The 15466-nt window shown below is 43.0% G+C and overlaps 1 protein-coding gene across 1 annotated transcript in view; it reads left to right on the forward strand.

The window, feature by feature from the left end:
- The window catches only part of LOC104814759, a 77541-nt gene that overhangs the window by 2267 nt on the left and 59808 nt on the right, over positions 1–15466 (forward strand). The window lies entirely within an intron of this gene.

Genomic DNA, 15466 nt, shown 5'->3' on the forward strand with positions numbered 1-15466 from the left:
TCACGCTAACCAAGGCTGTCACTCAAAGTTCTTCACGGATTCCGGATTCACGACAACAATGATGCATCATTATTCGGACGAGAAGTGATTCATAACAATTTCAGCATTAAGTCCAAATTGTCTAAGGCCTAGAACACGGCCTTAATCAATTTTCGGTCCAAGAAGAAGGCCCACGGTCCAGCCCATCAGCAGCCCAAAGGAAGGAGCTTTCCCAACAGCTCTTTTCTACCACCTACTCACCATTAATGCACGTGGGCTGCATGTTGTTTAGCATTTATGTCTTTGTTGACAATTGTTGTTATTTAAACTCCTTTCTTTTCATTTTGTGACCAGCTTTTCATCAATAAAAAATTGTAGAACCTTTGTTCTCTTTCTCCACTCAAAGTGTCGAGATTATCTTTGTGTCTTGGTGTGTCCGAGGCCTCTTCTCTTCGGTGTGTCCGAGAGACTTCTTCGGTGTGTCCGAGGAGATTGCGTTCGGTGTGTCCGACGCGCCCCTATCCTACGATTACCACCTCCATTCCTTTGAAACATTTCTGAATTCGAGCGCCACTTTCGTGAGCCGGTGATTGGAATCGTTTCACCATAAATCCACTTCGATTACCCCTTGTTCCTCCGTGAATTCGAGAGCCACTTCCGTGAGCCGGTGATTGCGGTTGAACTCCCCTGCCCCATCCTCCTCGTGCGTACATCAATTTTGTTCTTACCGGGAAGCATACCTTATTGTCTTGTTGATGAGGAAGATGCGAGTTGGGCCACTTGATTGTCCAAGATCTTCAAGTGAGCTTGTACTCCTTCCAATTGTTTCTTGAATGCAACTTGCTCATTTTCAATGCTCCCAATGGATACTCCTTGCGATTTTTGACCTTGGAGAATTTGCAATAGCATATCCTTGATGTCCAGGTCTTGCTCCTTGGGTTGCGCTTGCTGCGATCTATAGTTAGAATTTCCTTGATAACCTTGACTCCCTTGACCTTGTTGTTGATACTTCGATTGAAAGCCTGGAGGTCCTTGGTTATTCCGTTGGAAAGCGGGCTGAGGATTTAGCGCATTCAACGTGTTCTTGTAGGAGAAATTGGGATGATTCCTCACTCCCGGGTTGTATAGGTTGGACGGATGAGTGTATTGATTCGGGCCGACATAGTTAGCATCTTCCCCTTCTTGATCAACCATGTACATTTCCGGTTGAACTTGCGCTAAATTGTGATCTTCCACAGCAGCTACTTGTTTTGCATTGTCGAGTTGAACCTTTATCTCAACAAGGTCGGCCAACACCGCCTTAAGAGTTGCGTTCTCTCCCACATCTCCCTTCACTGAGCTTCTCCTACTGAACTCGTTGGACATATGGCTGCGTCCTTTGGCCAATTTTGCAATTGTCGCTTCTAACTCTTGGAAAGGGATGTCATAAATGTCACCTCCACATGCCGCATCAATCCAAGGCCGAGTGTCATCCTTCAACCCATGGATAAATATGGATAGAAGGTAGTCTCTTTCCATTCCATGGTGATGGCACATTCTTTGATATTCCTTGAAGCGTTCCCATGCATCGTGAAGATTTTCCCTATCCTCTTGCACAAAGGCATTGATCTGATTACTCGCGTGTTGAGTCTTGGTAGGGGAGTAGTATTGCATAAGGAATTGTTCTTCCATTTCATCCCATGTCGAGATAGAATTTGGCTCAAGAGTGTAAAGCCAATCTCTAGCTCTCTCTGTAAGTGAGTAGGGGAAAGTTTCAAGGAACACATCTTCTAAAGTTATCCTCGGTCCCTTCTTGATTGCCTTACAATTCATCTTGAAATTTGTAAGGTGAGCATTCGGGTCCTCGTTGGGTCTCCCACGGAAATTCATGTTGTTGAGCATTTGAATGCATTGCGGTAGGAGTTCGAAATCTTCTAACAGTCCCCTGTTGATGCATGATAGTAACTGAGTATGCTTCAGTTGTGTGTACGTTCGAACCGTTCTAGGGGCTGCTTGAGCTGGACCTCTTTGGGCATTGGCCCCTCTCAACAACTCTTCGGCCATTTCAGGTTGTTCCATTCGTGCGTTGTTTTCTCTCATCATTTCTTCGGCCATTCCCCACTGTCTTTGCTGTCTCCGAGCGAAACATAGAGTCCTATCTATTTTTGGATCGAAGACGAGTTGATCTCTACCGGTTGTGCTTTTTGTCATGCACCGGAAGAGGTGCACACCAAAGAGACAAAACGAACCGAAAGTGTTGTGAAAAGGTTATGTCACAAAGTAATCCAAGCAAGAATCCAAGCAATGGTGATCTAGCAAAAATCTAGACCAACACGAAAACGCCTAGTCCCCGGCAACGACGCCAAAAACTTGATGCACACGCACCGAGACTTATATTTAATACCTGATTCGTACCACTATCCGCAAGTATACGGTAGTTGTAGTACCGGGGTCGGACACGAGGACTAGGATGTATTAGTCTATCTCTATGCTAGATTAGGTGGTCGAATAAAAATGTGAGTTGTGATAGGTGTCGGAATACGAGTAAGCAAATCAAATTAACGGGTTGTAAACGATGGTTCGAGACGTTGTAGGTTCGGGATCCCTCAAGAATTGCATGGATGGTTAGTGATGGTACAATGTCTACGGGTTTATCTTCCAAAAGGGGTTTCAAGCACTTCTCCTAGAGTTTGTCTCTCCCGAGCTTAAACTCACTACCTAGAGAATCGATTCACCCATCTGCCAATGATCTAAATGATCTCTAGATGCATTAATGTACCCTATCATGAACCTTAAGCAAGCTAAGCCATCTCCCAATGTGAATAACTTACTCATTTGACATTTGGTTCCAAACATCATTCCCATATCCCTATGATCAATGTGTTCTATAGTCATATCAATTAGGGTTTCATCCAAATCAATAGCATTAAGCACAAAACATCAAACCCATGGAAGAAAACTCAAAGTCATTATAGATTAAGCATAGGTGTCCATACAAAAGTGGGGATTCCTCACCCACAACAAAGTCACTACTCTATATCTAGAGTCTCAAAACAGAAAATAAAAGAGGAAAACATAGAAAATGAGAAGAAATGCTCAAGATAATCTTCAATGGTGATCTCCTCCTTCAAGATGTCTCCGTAGGTCTCCAAATCTCTCTTGCCTACTCTCCGAGGTGATTTTCTTCCCCAGTGTCGAGCCTCCTCTCTCTCTTCAAACTCCCCTTTTTATGAAAGTTTCAAACTAGGTTTTCTCCTCAAAAATCGGGCTTTTCCTTTTTGGGCCGATTTTGATTTCGGGCGGTCGCTCACTTTTTCTTCAGTGTCGCTCGTTTTCTCTTCAGGGTCGCTCATTTTCTTCGTGGTGAGCGACCGCTCATCCTAACGAGCGACCGCTCGTTCTTCTTTGTAACTCGGAGCGACCGCCTGGTATAACGAGCGACCGCTCGTTCTCCGTAATAGCACAGAGCGTCCGCCTACTTCTGCGAGCGACCGCCTGATAGCTTGACTGTCACGACGGGCGACCGCCCGTGATAACAGGCTGGCCGCTCATTTTGTCTGAGCTCCTCCGGACTTCTCGATTCCACTTCTTTTCCGTGCCTCGTACGCGAATATCCTCGTCTGATCGTCCTGCAAAGAAAAGGAGAGAAATATTCCTACCCATGGTCGTCTAACGCCCTAATATGTCTAGAATATATAATGATATGGGACAAATGGTGTTAGAAAACCGGTGAAAAACCCGTGTGGTCACATGGCCTTCCCAACAACAAATGACTAGCATGCATAGGCACGACATCACACATAGCTTCATCAGAGTATCGCCCAATAGAAAATGAGACTAATACCTTTCTGGTTACTTTCAAATCACCACTTTCATTCAACCACTGAAGTCGGTATGGCCTCAGATGCTTTTTGGTGCGCAAACCAAGCTTTTCCACCATCAAAGAACTAGCCACATTCACACAACTTCCTCCATCTATAATCAATCCACATACCCGATCTTTCACATGACATCGAGTATAAAAGATATTCTCCCTTTGTAGCTCATCCCATCATCCTTAGCTTGCACATGTAAAGCTCTCAAAACAAACCTTCTTCTCATGACAACTTTCATTTTCTCCCAACTTCCAACTGGTTGCTCCCGATTTCGATGTCTACACAAGGTTAGTTGATCCCACCAAACAATAGCATAATCTGTAAATGCTACAACAACAAGTTTTACCTTCTTCTCTTCAGAATAGTTATGACAATCGAAGACTAGCTCCACCCTTCTTTCCCACTCAATGTAGATATTAGGGTCATTTTTACCTTGGAAAGGCGGGATAGATAGTTTGATGGACCACAAATTTCGATCTATACTGTTCCTCTCACGATTTTCTCTTCGGACTTGTCGTGGCACCTCATCCCTTCCTCCACGATTTCTCGGTATAGTGACCAAGGAAACCGCATCTCCATCATTATCATGAGACTCCTCATAATATTCCGCTGTAGGGTCTGGCCTAGGTGCACGTTGTCGATGATTGTTTCTCCTCGGTGGCAGATCACGAACTTGTTGGAGTCGATCCATTCGATCTTCATTTATTTCGAGTCGATCTCGAAATTCATTGAGTACCACATTTAGTCATTCGAAATTTTGCTGCATCGCTTGAATGATTTTGTTGTCAACTGCTCCTCAATCGTTTCGATTGCCACCTACATTATCTTCTTGAGACATCATGGAAAAGTCCTCACTCACTCCCTCACGTGTTTTCCCTCGATCAATTAACACTCAACACTCGTGTTTCACTCAATATTGACTTTTACCCTCTCATATTCTCACCACTCTTGCCTTTTTCCTCTCGTAAAATTCTCCTCAAAGTTCGTGAAGAACTAAACAAAAAGAAATTGCAAAAGACAATACTTGGAAGTCCCCAAACAATTATAATAAAAGTTTGGATAAATAGTGACCAAGAAAGAGAAAGGAAAATAACAAAGAGTTTATGAAACGATGAATGTGGATGTGATGGAAACAGAAGGAAGAAACGATGAGTATAGATATGATAGAAACATATGAAAGAACGAAGAAAAAAAAGTGATGATTGTGTGAGTAACACCTTCTTGAGAGGAATAAAACTAAACAAGGAATAATAAAAATTCCGAAATGTCGAGTTTCTTTTTTTTTTTTGAAATAAAACTTGTTCCTTTTCAAATTTTTTTAGTTTTTTTTCTCTTCCTTTTTTTGCTTTTTTTTGCTTGCTTTTTTTTCCTTTGCTTTTTTTTTGTTGCTTTTTTTCTTTAAAATTGCAGGAACTTTTTTTAAAAAAAAACAAATAGATGATTTGAATTTAGGAAAAAAATATGTAGAAGTACAAAGATAGATAAAACCTCGATGTGGAACCTGAACTCTGATACCAAATGATGTGAACCTCGCGGAACTAGTCACAAAACCCGACAACAATATATGAAACAAAGTAAGATCGGCCAAGATAAAGGTTTTGGTGATGGATGGAATATCGACCCACTATCTATAAAGAGATAGAAACCGATATTATAAGAAATGTGAAATATTGACTCGCTATCTATAAAGAGAGATAGGAACCAATATTATCAAGTAAAGGAATATTGACCCGCTATCTATAAAGAGATAGCAACCAATATTATAAAAGTTTAAGATTTACAAGCAAAGATTTTCAACTCTTAAAGCAAAGTTTAAAACGAACAAGTTGGAGAATAATCTCACAAGTTTCTTAATCTAAAAAACGTGTCTAAACCAAGCATAACAATAGATTTATATAGGTAAAAGAAAACTTAGGAAATAAGAAAACAATAAAAGTGGTCTTCCTTGAAATCAACCATGGTAGTTAAGTTGACTTCAAGTAACGAGACGCATGATTTCAAGGCTTGTAAATGAAGTCAATCTTTTGTAATCACCAACATCATCCTCGACTCTCGTATGTTGACTCTCGAAATACGCTCTTTGCTTTGACTGATCGCCCATAAATTCTGCAATGTTTTCCCGAAGTTCTTGGCTCGTGCTCCCGAGATCGGCTCTATCGGAACATATAGCTCGTCCTCGTGCACGTTATCGGAATTTGTCCATGAGCTCGTATCAAAGAGTTCCAGCAAAAGGAAGCGTTCTAAGAGCAAGGGCAAGAGGAAAGTGACAAGCGTTGTCATTGAACCTAAGCCTAAGTCCAAAAAGGAAGAGTGTTATTTCTGTCATGCCGCCGGGCATTGGTATAGGAATTGTAAACTCTACCTGGAAGATCAGGAGAAGAAGAAGCTTAAAGAAGCATCGACTTCTGGTGTCTTCGTTATAGAGGCTAACTTGTTTACTTCTACATCGTGGGTATTAGATACCGGAAGTGCCTCGCACATTTGTGAAAATGTGCAAGGGTTGCGAGGAACTAGACAACTGGAAAGGGAAAAGTAGATCTCCGTGTTGGGAATGGAGCAAAAGTTGCTACATTAGCCGTCGACACTTATGATCTGACTTTACCTTTTGGCCTTGTATTGGAGTTGCATGATTGTTATTTTTTTCCTGCTATCAGCAAGGACATTATGTCGATTTCATGCTTAGACTCGAACGGTTTCAGATTTGTTATCGAGAACAAAGATCTGTCCATTTATAGAGGTGATTTATTCAATGGAAAAGGTTACCAGTTTAATGGCCTTTATATTTTGGATGATGAACCGTCTAGATACAGGTCAATCTATAACGTTTGTACCAAACGGTTTAAGCCGAATGACTCCAACCTGACCATCCTCTGGCATTGTCGTCTAGGCATTCAGAAGCTTCATCATGAAGGTCTTATGGATTCATTTGACTTTGATTCTCTTGAGTCTTGCGAGTCTTGTCTGATGGGCAAAATGACGAAGCATCCTTTCAAGGGAAAATGACAGAGAGCGATAGAGTTATTGGCTCTCATACATAGTGATGTATGCGGAACAATGAGTTGTCCAGGTAGAGGAGGTTATCTGTATTTCGTTACGTTCACTGATGATTTCAGTCGATACGATTATGTCTATTTGATGAGATATAAGTCTGAAATGCTTGAAATGTTCAAGGCTTTCAGAAACGAAGTACAGAACCAGCTTGGCAAGACAATCTGACTATTTGGTTGATTGTGGTATTGTATCACAATTGACTCCTCCTGGAACGCCACAGTGGAATGGGGTGTCTGAACGGAGGAACCGAACACAGTTAGACATGGTTCAGTCGATGATGAGTCAGACAGATCTTCCGAAATCCTTTTGGGGATATGCTTTAGAGACCGTTGTGTACCTGCTAAATAGGAGTCCAACGAAGTCGGCTGAAACGACGCCATATGAGATGTGGACGGGGAAGCGTCCCGCATTGTCGTTTGTCAGAATTTGGGGTTGCGATGCTTACGTGAAGCGTTAGATGACTGATGAGTTATCCTCCAAATCTGATAAGTGTTTATTTGTAGGCTACCCTAACGAAACTAAGGGTTACTACTTCTACATTCCGGCAGAGAACAAGGTGTTCATTGCCAGGAATGCGACTTTATTGGAGCGAGAGTTCGTCTCCAAAAGAGTCAGTAGGAGTAGGATCGAACTTGAGGAAGTTCGAGAGCAACAAGTAAACGCTGAGCCGAGTGAATAAGTTGAAGACGTTCAACCTGTTTCACTACCGATTGTGACTCAACCTTCGACTAGTGAATCTCGGAGGTGAGGCAGGATTCGCCAAGAGTCTGTGAGATATGGATTTTGTTGGTTTAGTGCTCTATGATGTACTGTTTATGAGCTTTATTTAGATACATTTGATGTATTGATACTTTCTATGGGTTTTATGAGAGTATTTGATTCATTACATGTTCTTGCATACTAGATCTGTTATGAAATCCGTGTATCATTATGAATGATACTAAACTCCCTAGTCTTGTGTCGTTATGGGAATAACGACATAATAAGACTAGTATAATGTATGATTGATGATCATAGCGTTGATCGTAGGTATTGGATACAATCACAGTCATAGGTATTCGTTGGAGAACGGAATACTGGATTGACCCGCATGAGATTGTCACATGGACTAGCGTCATGACTTGAATCTCATATGGCGGTTCCATGATTGGATCCTAAGACCTGAGATATCTACGGAATCCAACATGAGGAGTTGCGTGCTTTGAATACGTCAAACGTTCTGCGTAACAGGAGAACTATAAAGGCGTGTATCAGGTACGAAACGAATCATGTACTGGATTGTAGATAGTCAAGACGGGATTTGTACCTCTCGTAAAAGAGAGAGATATCGCTGGGCCCCTCGTGTGAGCGAGACTGTAGAAATGTGTGGACGCACTATAGACGAACGTCGTCTATTTCAGACAGTCGAACTCAGTGAACGAGAAAGCAGTCGAACCTGATAAGGTGGCTTGTCCATGCCTTATGTTCGACATATGATATCGCGATACAAAAGGATCATCAACCGAAATCATCACTGGCGTTCGTAGGATCACGAACAAACTCTATTCGAGATAGGTAGTCATAGTGTCTTGCTAGACACCGCCTATGACTTGTATATCCGGAATAGAGATTTCGGACTATACTGCTATATCGAATGAGCCTACAGGGTCACACACACAGGGAAGGACGAATGCACGAGAGAAAACGACGGAAAACCGAGGCGGAAGGGTCCAGACCGGACGGACCGAAAGGTTCGGAACGGACGGTCCAGACCCTACGGTCCAGACGTGTGGTCCGTCCGTTCTGGAGACTGGAACGGACGTTCCACATTAGCACGGTCCACGTGAGCAGACCGTCCGTTCTACGTGCTGGAACGGACGGTCCACGTGCATTTCTGGACCGTCCATTCCGGGCTTCAGTTTTTCCGAAATTAAACCGGATTAGGGTTAAATCACTTTAAAAAAAGGGAGATTATAAACCCTAATAAGGCAAGCCGACTAGAGAAGACTTTTAGCAGTTTTTGTTGAGATCCAAAAAGGTTGAGAGTGTGATCAAAGTCCGTTTTTCTCGAAGCACAAATCGAATAGCGGATTCGAGTCCTAGCAGACAAGTTCCAAGCGTTGGAATCCATCCCGAAGTGTGGCGTGTAGAGGGCGAGGTATTCTTCCTGCCTTTCGTGATTAGACGTGTTCTTTGATTGATACAGGCCCCAGATCGATTGAGGTAAGCGTTCTAACGTTTCTACGATTCATTAGAAGCATGGTTCTAGGGTTTATTAAATTTTTGTTTTATATCCGCTGCGCAAACCCTAGAATCGATCTCTTAGGAATAGGATTCACTCTAGAGATCCCAGGAAACCCAACAGATTTCTCGTGACTGGGAATGAGGAGTTCATGTTATTAGAACATGATGAGCTACCACATACGTAGAGGCTATGGCGAGTCCCGACTCCGAGAAATGGCGCGAGGCTATGAAGTCCGAGATGCAGTCCATGTCAGACAACCAAGTATGGACTCTAGTTAATGCATCAGAAGGGGTAAAACCCATCGGATGCAAGTGGATCTTCAAGAAGAAGATTGACATGGATGGCAACGTGCACACGTATAAGGCACGACTTGTGGCGAAAGGATTCCGTCAAATTCATGGTATTGACTATGATGAGACCTTTTCGCCTGTAGTCATGCTGAAGTCCATCAGGATCCTACTTGCCATAGCCGCATATTACGACTATGAGATATGGCAAATGAATGTCAAGGCCGCGTTCCTTATGGGAACTTGACCGATGATGTGTACATATGACACAACCCGAAGGTTTGGTCGATCCTAGGAATCCGAGGAAGGTGTGCAAGCTTCAAAGGTCCATTTGTGGACTGAAGCAGGCTTCGAGGAGTTGGAACCTTCGCTTTGATGAGACAATCAAAAGGTTTTGTTTCTCACAGAACGAAGATGAGCCATGTGTTTACAAGAAGGTCAGTGGGAGCACAGTAGTTTTTCTAGTGTTGTACGTGGATGACATTCTCCTAATAGGGAATGATGTTCCTACCTTCCAAGACGTAAAGTCTTGGCTAGGAACGCAATTTTCTATGAAGGACCTAGGAGAAACGGCCTATATTTTAGGCATAAAGATCGATAGAGATAGATCGAGGCGGCTTCTAGGATTGAGTCAGAGTACTTATATCGATAAGGTCTTGAAACGGTTCAAGATGCAAGATTTCAAGAAAGGAACCTTACCGATGAGCAGTGGCATAGTTCTCTACAAGAGTCAGTGTCCTACGATACCTGATGAGCGAGAACGCATGGATCAGATTCCATATGCTTCGGCAATTGGATCGATCATGTATGCCATGCTCTGTACTCGACCGGATGTATCCTATGTGTTGAGCATTACGAGTAGATACCAGTCAGATCCAGGTGAGTCACACTGGATCGTCGTCAAGAACATCCTGAAGTACTTGAGAAGGACTAAGGATGTGTTCTTGGTATATGGTGGGTCGGAAGACGAGCTCGCTGTAAAGGGTTACACCGATGGTAGCTTTCAGTCAGACCCGGATGACTACAGATCGCAGTCTGGCTATGTTTTCTGCTTGAACGGAGGCATTGTTAGCTGGAAGAGTTCCAAGCAAGCGACCGTTGTAGATTCTACTACAGAAGCTGTGTATATTGCAGCGTTGGACGCAACAAAGGAAGCTGTTTGGATCAGAAAGTTTGTTGGTGACTTGGGTGTCATTCCTAGTGCTGATAGCCTCATTGCTCTGTATTGTGACAACAATGGAGCAATCGCACAAGCGAAAGAACCCAGATCCCGTCAACGATCCAAACACATACTCAGACGATTTCACCTTATCAGGGAGATCATAGACAGAGGAGACATACACATTTGCAGAGTGTCGACAGATGACAACATTGCCGATCCATTGACGAAGCCTCTCCCTTCGTTGAAGCATGAAGGTCATGTTAGGGATATGGGCATTAGATGTTTAGTAGTCCATGATTAGAGTAAGTGGGAGATTGTTGGTTTAGTGCTCTATGATGTACTGTTTTGCGAGCTTTATATGATACATTTGATATATTGACACTTTCTATGGTTTTATGGATGAGTGTTTTATTCATTACATGTTTTGCATACTTGATATGTTATGAAATCCATGTATTGTTATGAACAATACTAAACTCCCTAGTGATATGTCATTGTGGGAATAATGACATACTAAGACTAGTCTGATGTGTGATTGATGATCATAGAGATGATCATAGGTATTGGATACGATCACAATCATAGGTATTCGTTGGAGAACGGAATACTGGATTGACCCGCACCAGGTTGTCACATGGACTTGCGTCATGACTTGAATCTGATATGACGGTTCCATGATTGGATCCTAAGTCCTGCGATATCTACGGAATCCAACATTAGGAGTTGCGTACTTTGAATACGTCAAACGTCCTGCGTAACAGGAGGACTATATATAAAGGCGTGTATCAGGTACGAAACGAATCATGTGCTGGATTGTAGATAGTCAAGATGAAATTTGTACCTCTCGTAAAAGAGAGAGATATCGATGGCTCGTGTGAGCGAGACTGTAAAATGTGTGACTGCACTATAGACAAACGTCGTCTATTTCGTGCTATCTTGGTGAGACAAGATGGAGAAATGGTGGTTTTTATAGCTTGAAAGTAGATGCTTGATCTAAGTGTGGTTTAAAAATCCCTTTTATGTAATGCTAAGCGTGTACCTTCCATTACTAGAGCACTTGTCAAGGCATCGATCGTCCGTAACACGGGTCATGCCAAAGATGAGCGTGCCGGATTATCTTTGTGAGGCAGGGTGGAAAATCGTGATTCCCATAGCTTGAATATGGTTTAGCTTAGGTTAAGTTGTCCAGTTTGACTTGAGACTTAACGGTACAGATGAGACGAGTATGCAATTGTTGGGATTCCTGGGATCTCTAGAGCAAATCCTATTCCTAAGATATCGATTCTAGGGTTTGCGCAGCGGATGTAAAACAAAAATTTAATAAAATCCTAGAACCATGCTTCTATGATTCGTAGAAACGTTAGAACGCTTACCTCAATCGATCCGGGGCCTGTATCAATTGAAGAATTCATCTGATCACGAAAGGGAGGAAGAATACCTCGTCCTCTACACGTATCCACACCTCGGGATGGATTCCAACCTTTGGAACTTGTCTGCTAGGACTCGAATCTTGTATTCGATGATGTGCTATGAGAAAACGTGACTTAGACCACTTCTTAGACCCTCTAGACTCTCCAAAAATGTCTCTTGAAGTTCTCATGGTCGGCCACCACCTATTAGAGTTATTAATCTCCTTTCATTAAAGTGATTAACCCTAATTCCGGACTTTAAAATTAAATCTGAAACCTAGACCGAACGGACTGCTTAATAGTGTATTCGATGATGTGCTATGAGAAAACGTGACTTAGACCACTTCTTAGACCCTCTAGACTCTCCAAAAATGTCTCTTGAAGTTCTCATGGTCGGCCACCACCTATTAGAGTTATTAATCTCCTTTCATTAAAGTGATTAACCCTAATTCCGGACTTTAAAATTAAATCTGAAACCTAGACCGAACGGACTGCTTAATAGTCCGTTCGGTCTGGACACTTGGTCCATTCGGACCAGTCACATAACACAGTCCGTGCGTTCGGACTGGTCAGTCCGTTCGTCCAACACTTGGTCCGTTCGGACTGGATCCTCTAGTCCGTTCGGTCCAACAACTTGGTCCGTTCGGACTAGATGCTCTGGTCCGTTCGGTCCACTCCTGGACCGAACGGTCCGGACCTCTTGTCCAGATTTCTCGACGTTTTCTCGTGCATTTGTCCTTCCCTATGTGTGTGACCCTGTAGGCTCATTCGATATAGCAGTATAACCCGAAATCTCTATTCCGGATATACAAGTCATAGGCGGTCTCTAGAAGACACTATGACTACCTATCTCGAATAGAGTTTGTTCGTGATCTTACGAACGCCAGTGATGATTCCGGTTGATGATCCTTTTGTATCGCGATATCATATGTCGAACATAAGGCATGGACAAGCCACCTTATCTGATTCGACTGCTTTCTCGTTCATTGTGTTCGACTGTCTGAAATAGACGATGTTCGTCTATAGTGCGGCCACACATTCCTACAGTCTCGCTCACACGAGGGGCCCAACGATATCTCTCTCTTTTACGAGAGGTACAAATCTCGTCTTGACTATCTACAATCCAGCACATGATTCGTTTCGCACCTGATACACGCTTTTATAATCCTCCTGTTACGCAGGACGTTTGACGTGATCAAAGTACACAACTCCTCATGTTGGATTCCGTAGATATCTCCGGTCTTAGGATCCAATCATGGAACCGCCATATGAGATTCAAGTCATGACGCTAGTCTATGTGACAATCTCATGCGGGTCATTCCAGTATTCTGTTCTCCATCGAATACCTATGTTTGTGATCGTATCCAATACCTATGATCATCTATATGATTATCAATCACACATCATACTATTCTTAATATATCATTATTCCCATACTGATACATGACTAGGGAGTTTAGTATTGTTCATGACAATACATGGATTTCATAACATATTAAAGCATGCACAATACGTAATGAATCAAACATTCATCCATAAACTATAGAAAGTGTCAATACATCAAATGTATCTAAGTAAAGCTCACAAACAGTACATCATAGAGCACTAAACCAACAATCTCCCACTTGCTCTAATCATGGACTGCTAAACATCTAATGCCCATATCCCTAACATGACCCGCATGCTTCGACGAAGGGAGAGGCTTCGTCAACGGATCGACAATGTTGTCATCTGTCGACACTCTGCAAATGTGCACGTCTCCTCTATCTATGATCTCCTTGATAAGGTGAAATCGTCTGAGTATGTGTTTGGATCGTTGATGAGATATGGGTTCTTTCGCTTGTGCGATCGCTCCATTGTTGTCACAATATAGAGCAATGGGGCTATCAACACTAGGAATGACATCCAAGTCGCCAACAAACTTTCTGATCCAAACAGCTTCCTTTGCTGCGTCCGACGCTACAATATACTCAGCTTCTGTAGTAGAATCTGCAACGGTCGCTTGCTTGGAATTCTTCCAGCTAACAGCGCCTCCGTTCAAGTAGAAAACATAGCCAGACTGCGATCTGTAGTCATCCGGGTCTGACTGAAAACTAGCATCGGTGTAACCCTTTACAGCGAGCTCGTCTTCCGACCAACCATATACCAAGAATACATCCTTAGTCCTTCTCAAGTACTTAAGGATATTCTTGACGGCGATCCAGTGTGAATCACCTGGATCTGACTGGTATCTTCTCGTAATGCTCAATGTGTAGGATACATCCGGTCGAGTACAAAGCATGACATACATGATGGATCCAATTGCCGAAGCATATGGAATCCGATCCATGCGTTCTCGCTCATCAGGTGTCGTAGGACACTGACTCTTGCAGAGAACTGTGCCACTACTCATCGGTAAGGTTCATTTCTTGGAATCTTGCATCTTGAACCGTTTCAAGACCTTATCGATGTAAGTACTCTGACACAATCCTAGAAGTCGCCTTGATCTATCTCTATAGATCTTTATGCCTAGAATATAGGCCGCTTCTCCGAGGTCCTTCATAGAAAATTGCGTTCCTAGCCAAGACTTAACGTCTTGCAGGGTAGGAACGTCATTCCCTATAAGGAGAATGTCATCCACGTACAGCACTAGAAATACAATTGTGCTCCCACTAGCCTTCTTGTAAACACATGGCTCGTCTTCGTTCTGTGAGAAACCAAACCTTTTGATTGTCTCATCAAAGCGAAGGTTCCAGCTCCTCGAAGCCTGCTTCCGTCCATAAATGGACCTCTGAAGCTTGCACACCATCCCCGGGTTCCTTGGATCGACAAAACCTTCGGGTTGTCGTAATATGCGGCTATGGCAAGTAGGATTCTGATGGACTTCAGCATAACTTCAGGCGAAAAGGTCTCTTCATAGTCAATACCATGAATTTGACGGAATCCTTTCGCCACAAGTCATGCCTTATACGTGTGCACGTTGCCATCCATGTCGGTCTTCTTCTTGAAGATCCACTTGCATCCAATTGGTTTTATCCCTTCAGGTGCAACAACCAGAGTCCATACTTGGTTGTCTGACATGGATTGCATCTCGAACTTCATAGCCTCGCGCCATTTCTCGGAATCCGGACTCGCCATAGCCTCTGGGTATGTGGTAGGCTCATCATGTTCTAATAACATGAGCTCCTCATTCCCAGTTACGAGAAATCGTTGGCTCTTGGCGAATCATGCCTGATCTCCGAGGTTCACTCGTCAAAGGTTGAGTCACAACGGGCAGTGTAACAGGTTGAACTTCTTCAACTTGTTCACTCGGCTCAGTGTCTACTTGATGCTCTCGAACTTCCTCAAGTTCGATCCTACTCTCACTGACTGTTTTGGACACAAACTCTCGCTCCATAAAAGTCGCATTCTTGGCAATGAACACATTTTTCTCTGCCGGAATGTAGAAGTAGTAACCCTTAGTTTCCTTAGGGTAGCCTACAAATAAACACTTATCAGATTTAGAGGATAACTTATCAGTC

This window comes from Tarenaya hassleriana, unplaced genomic scaffold, assembly GCF_000463585.1.
Source record: "Tarenaya hassleriana unplaced genomic scaffold, ASM46358v1 Cleome216, whole genome shotgun sequence".
Taxonomy (NCBI): Eukaryota; Viridiplantae; Streptophyta; class Magnoliopsida; order Brassicales; family Cleomaceae; genus Tarenaya; species Tarenaya hassleriana.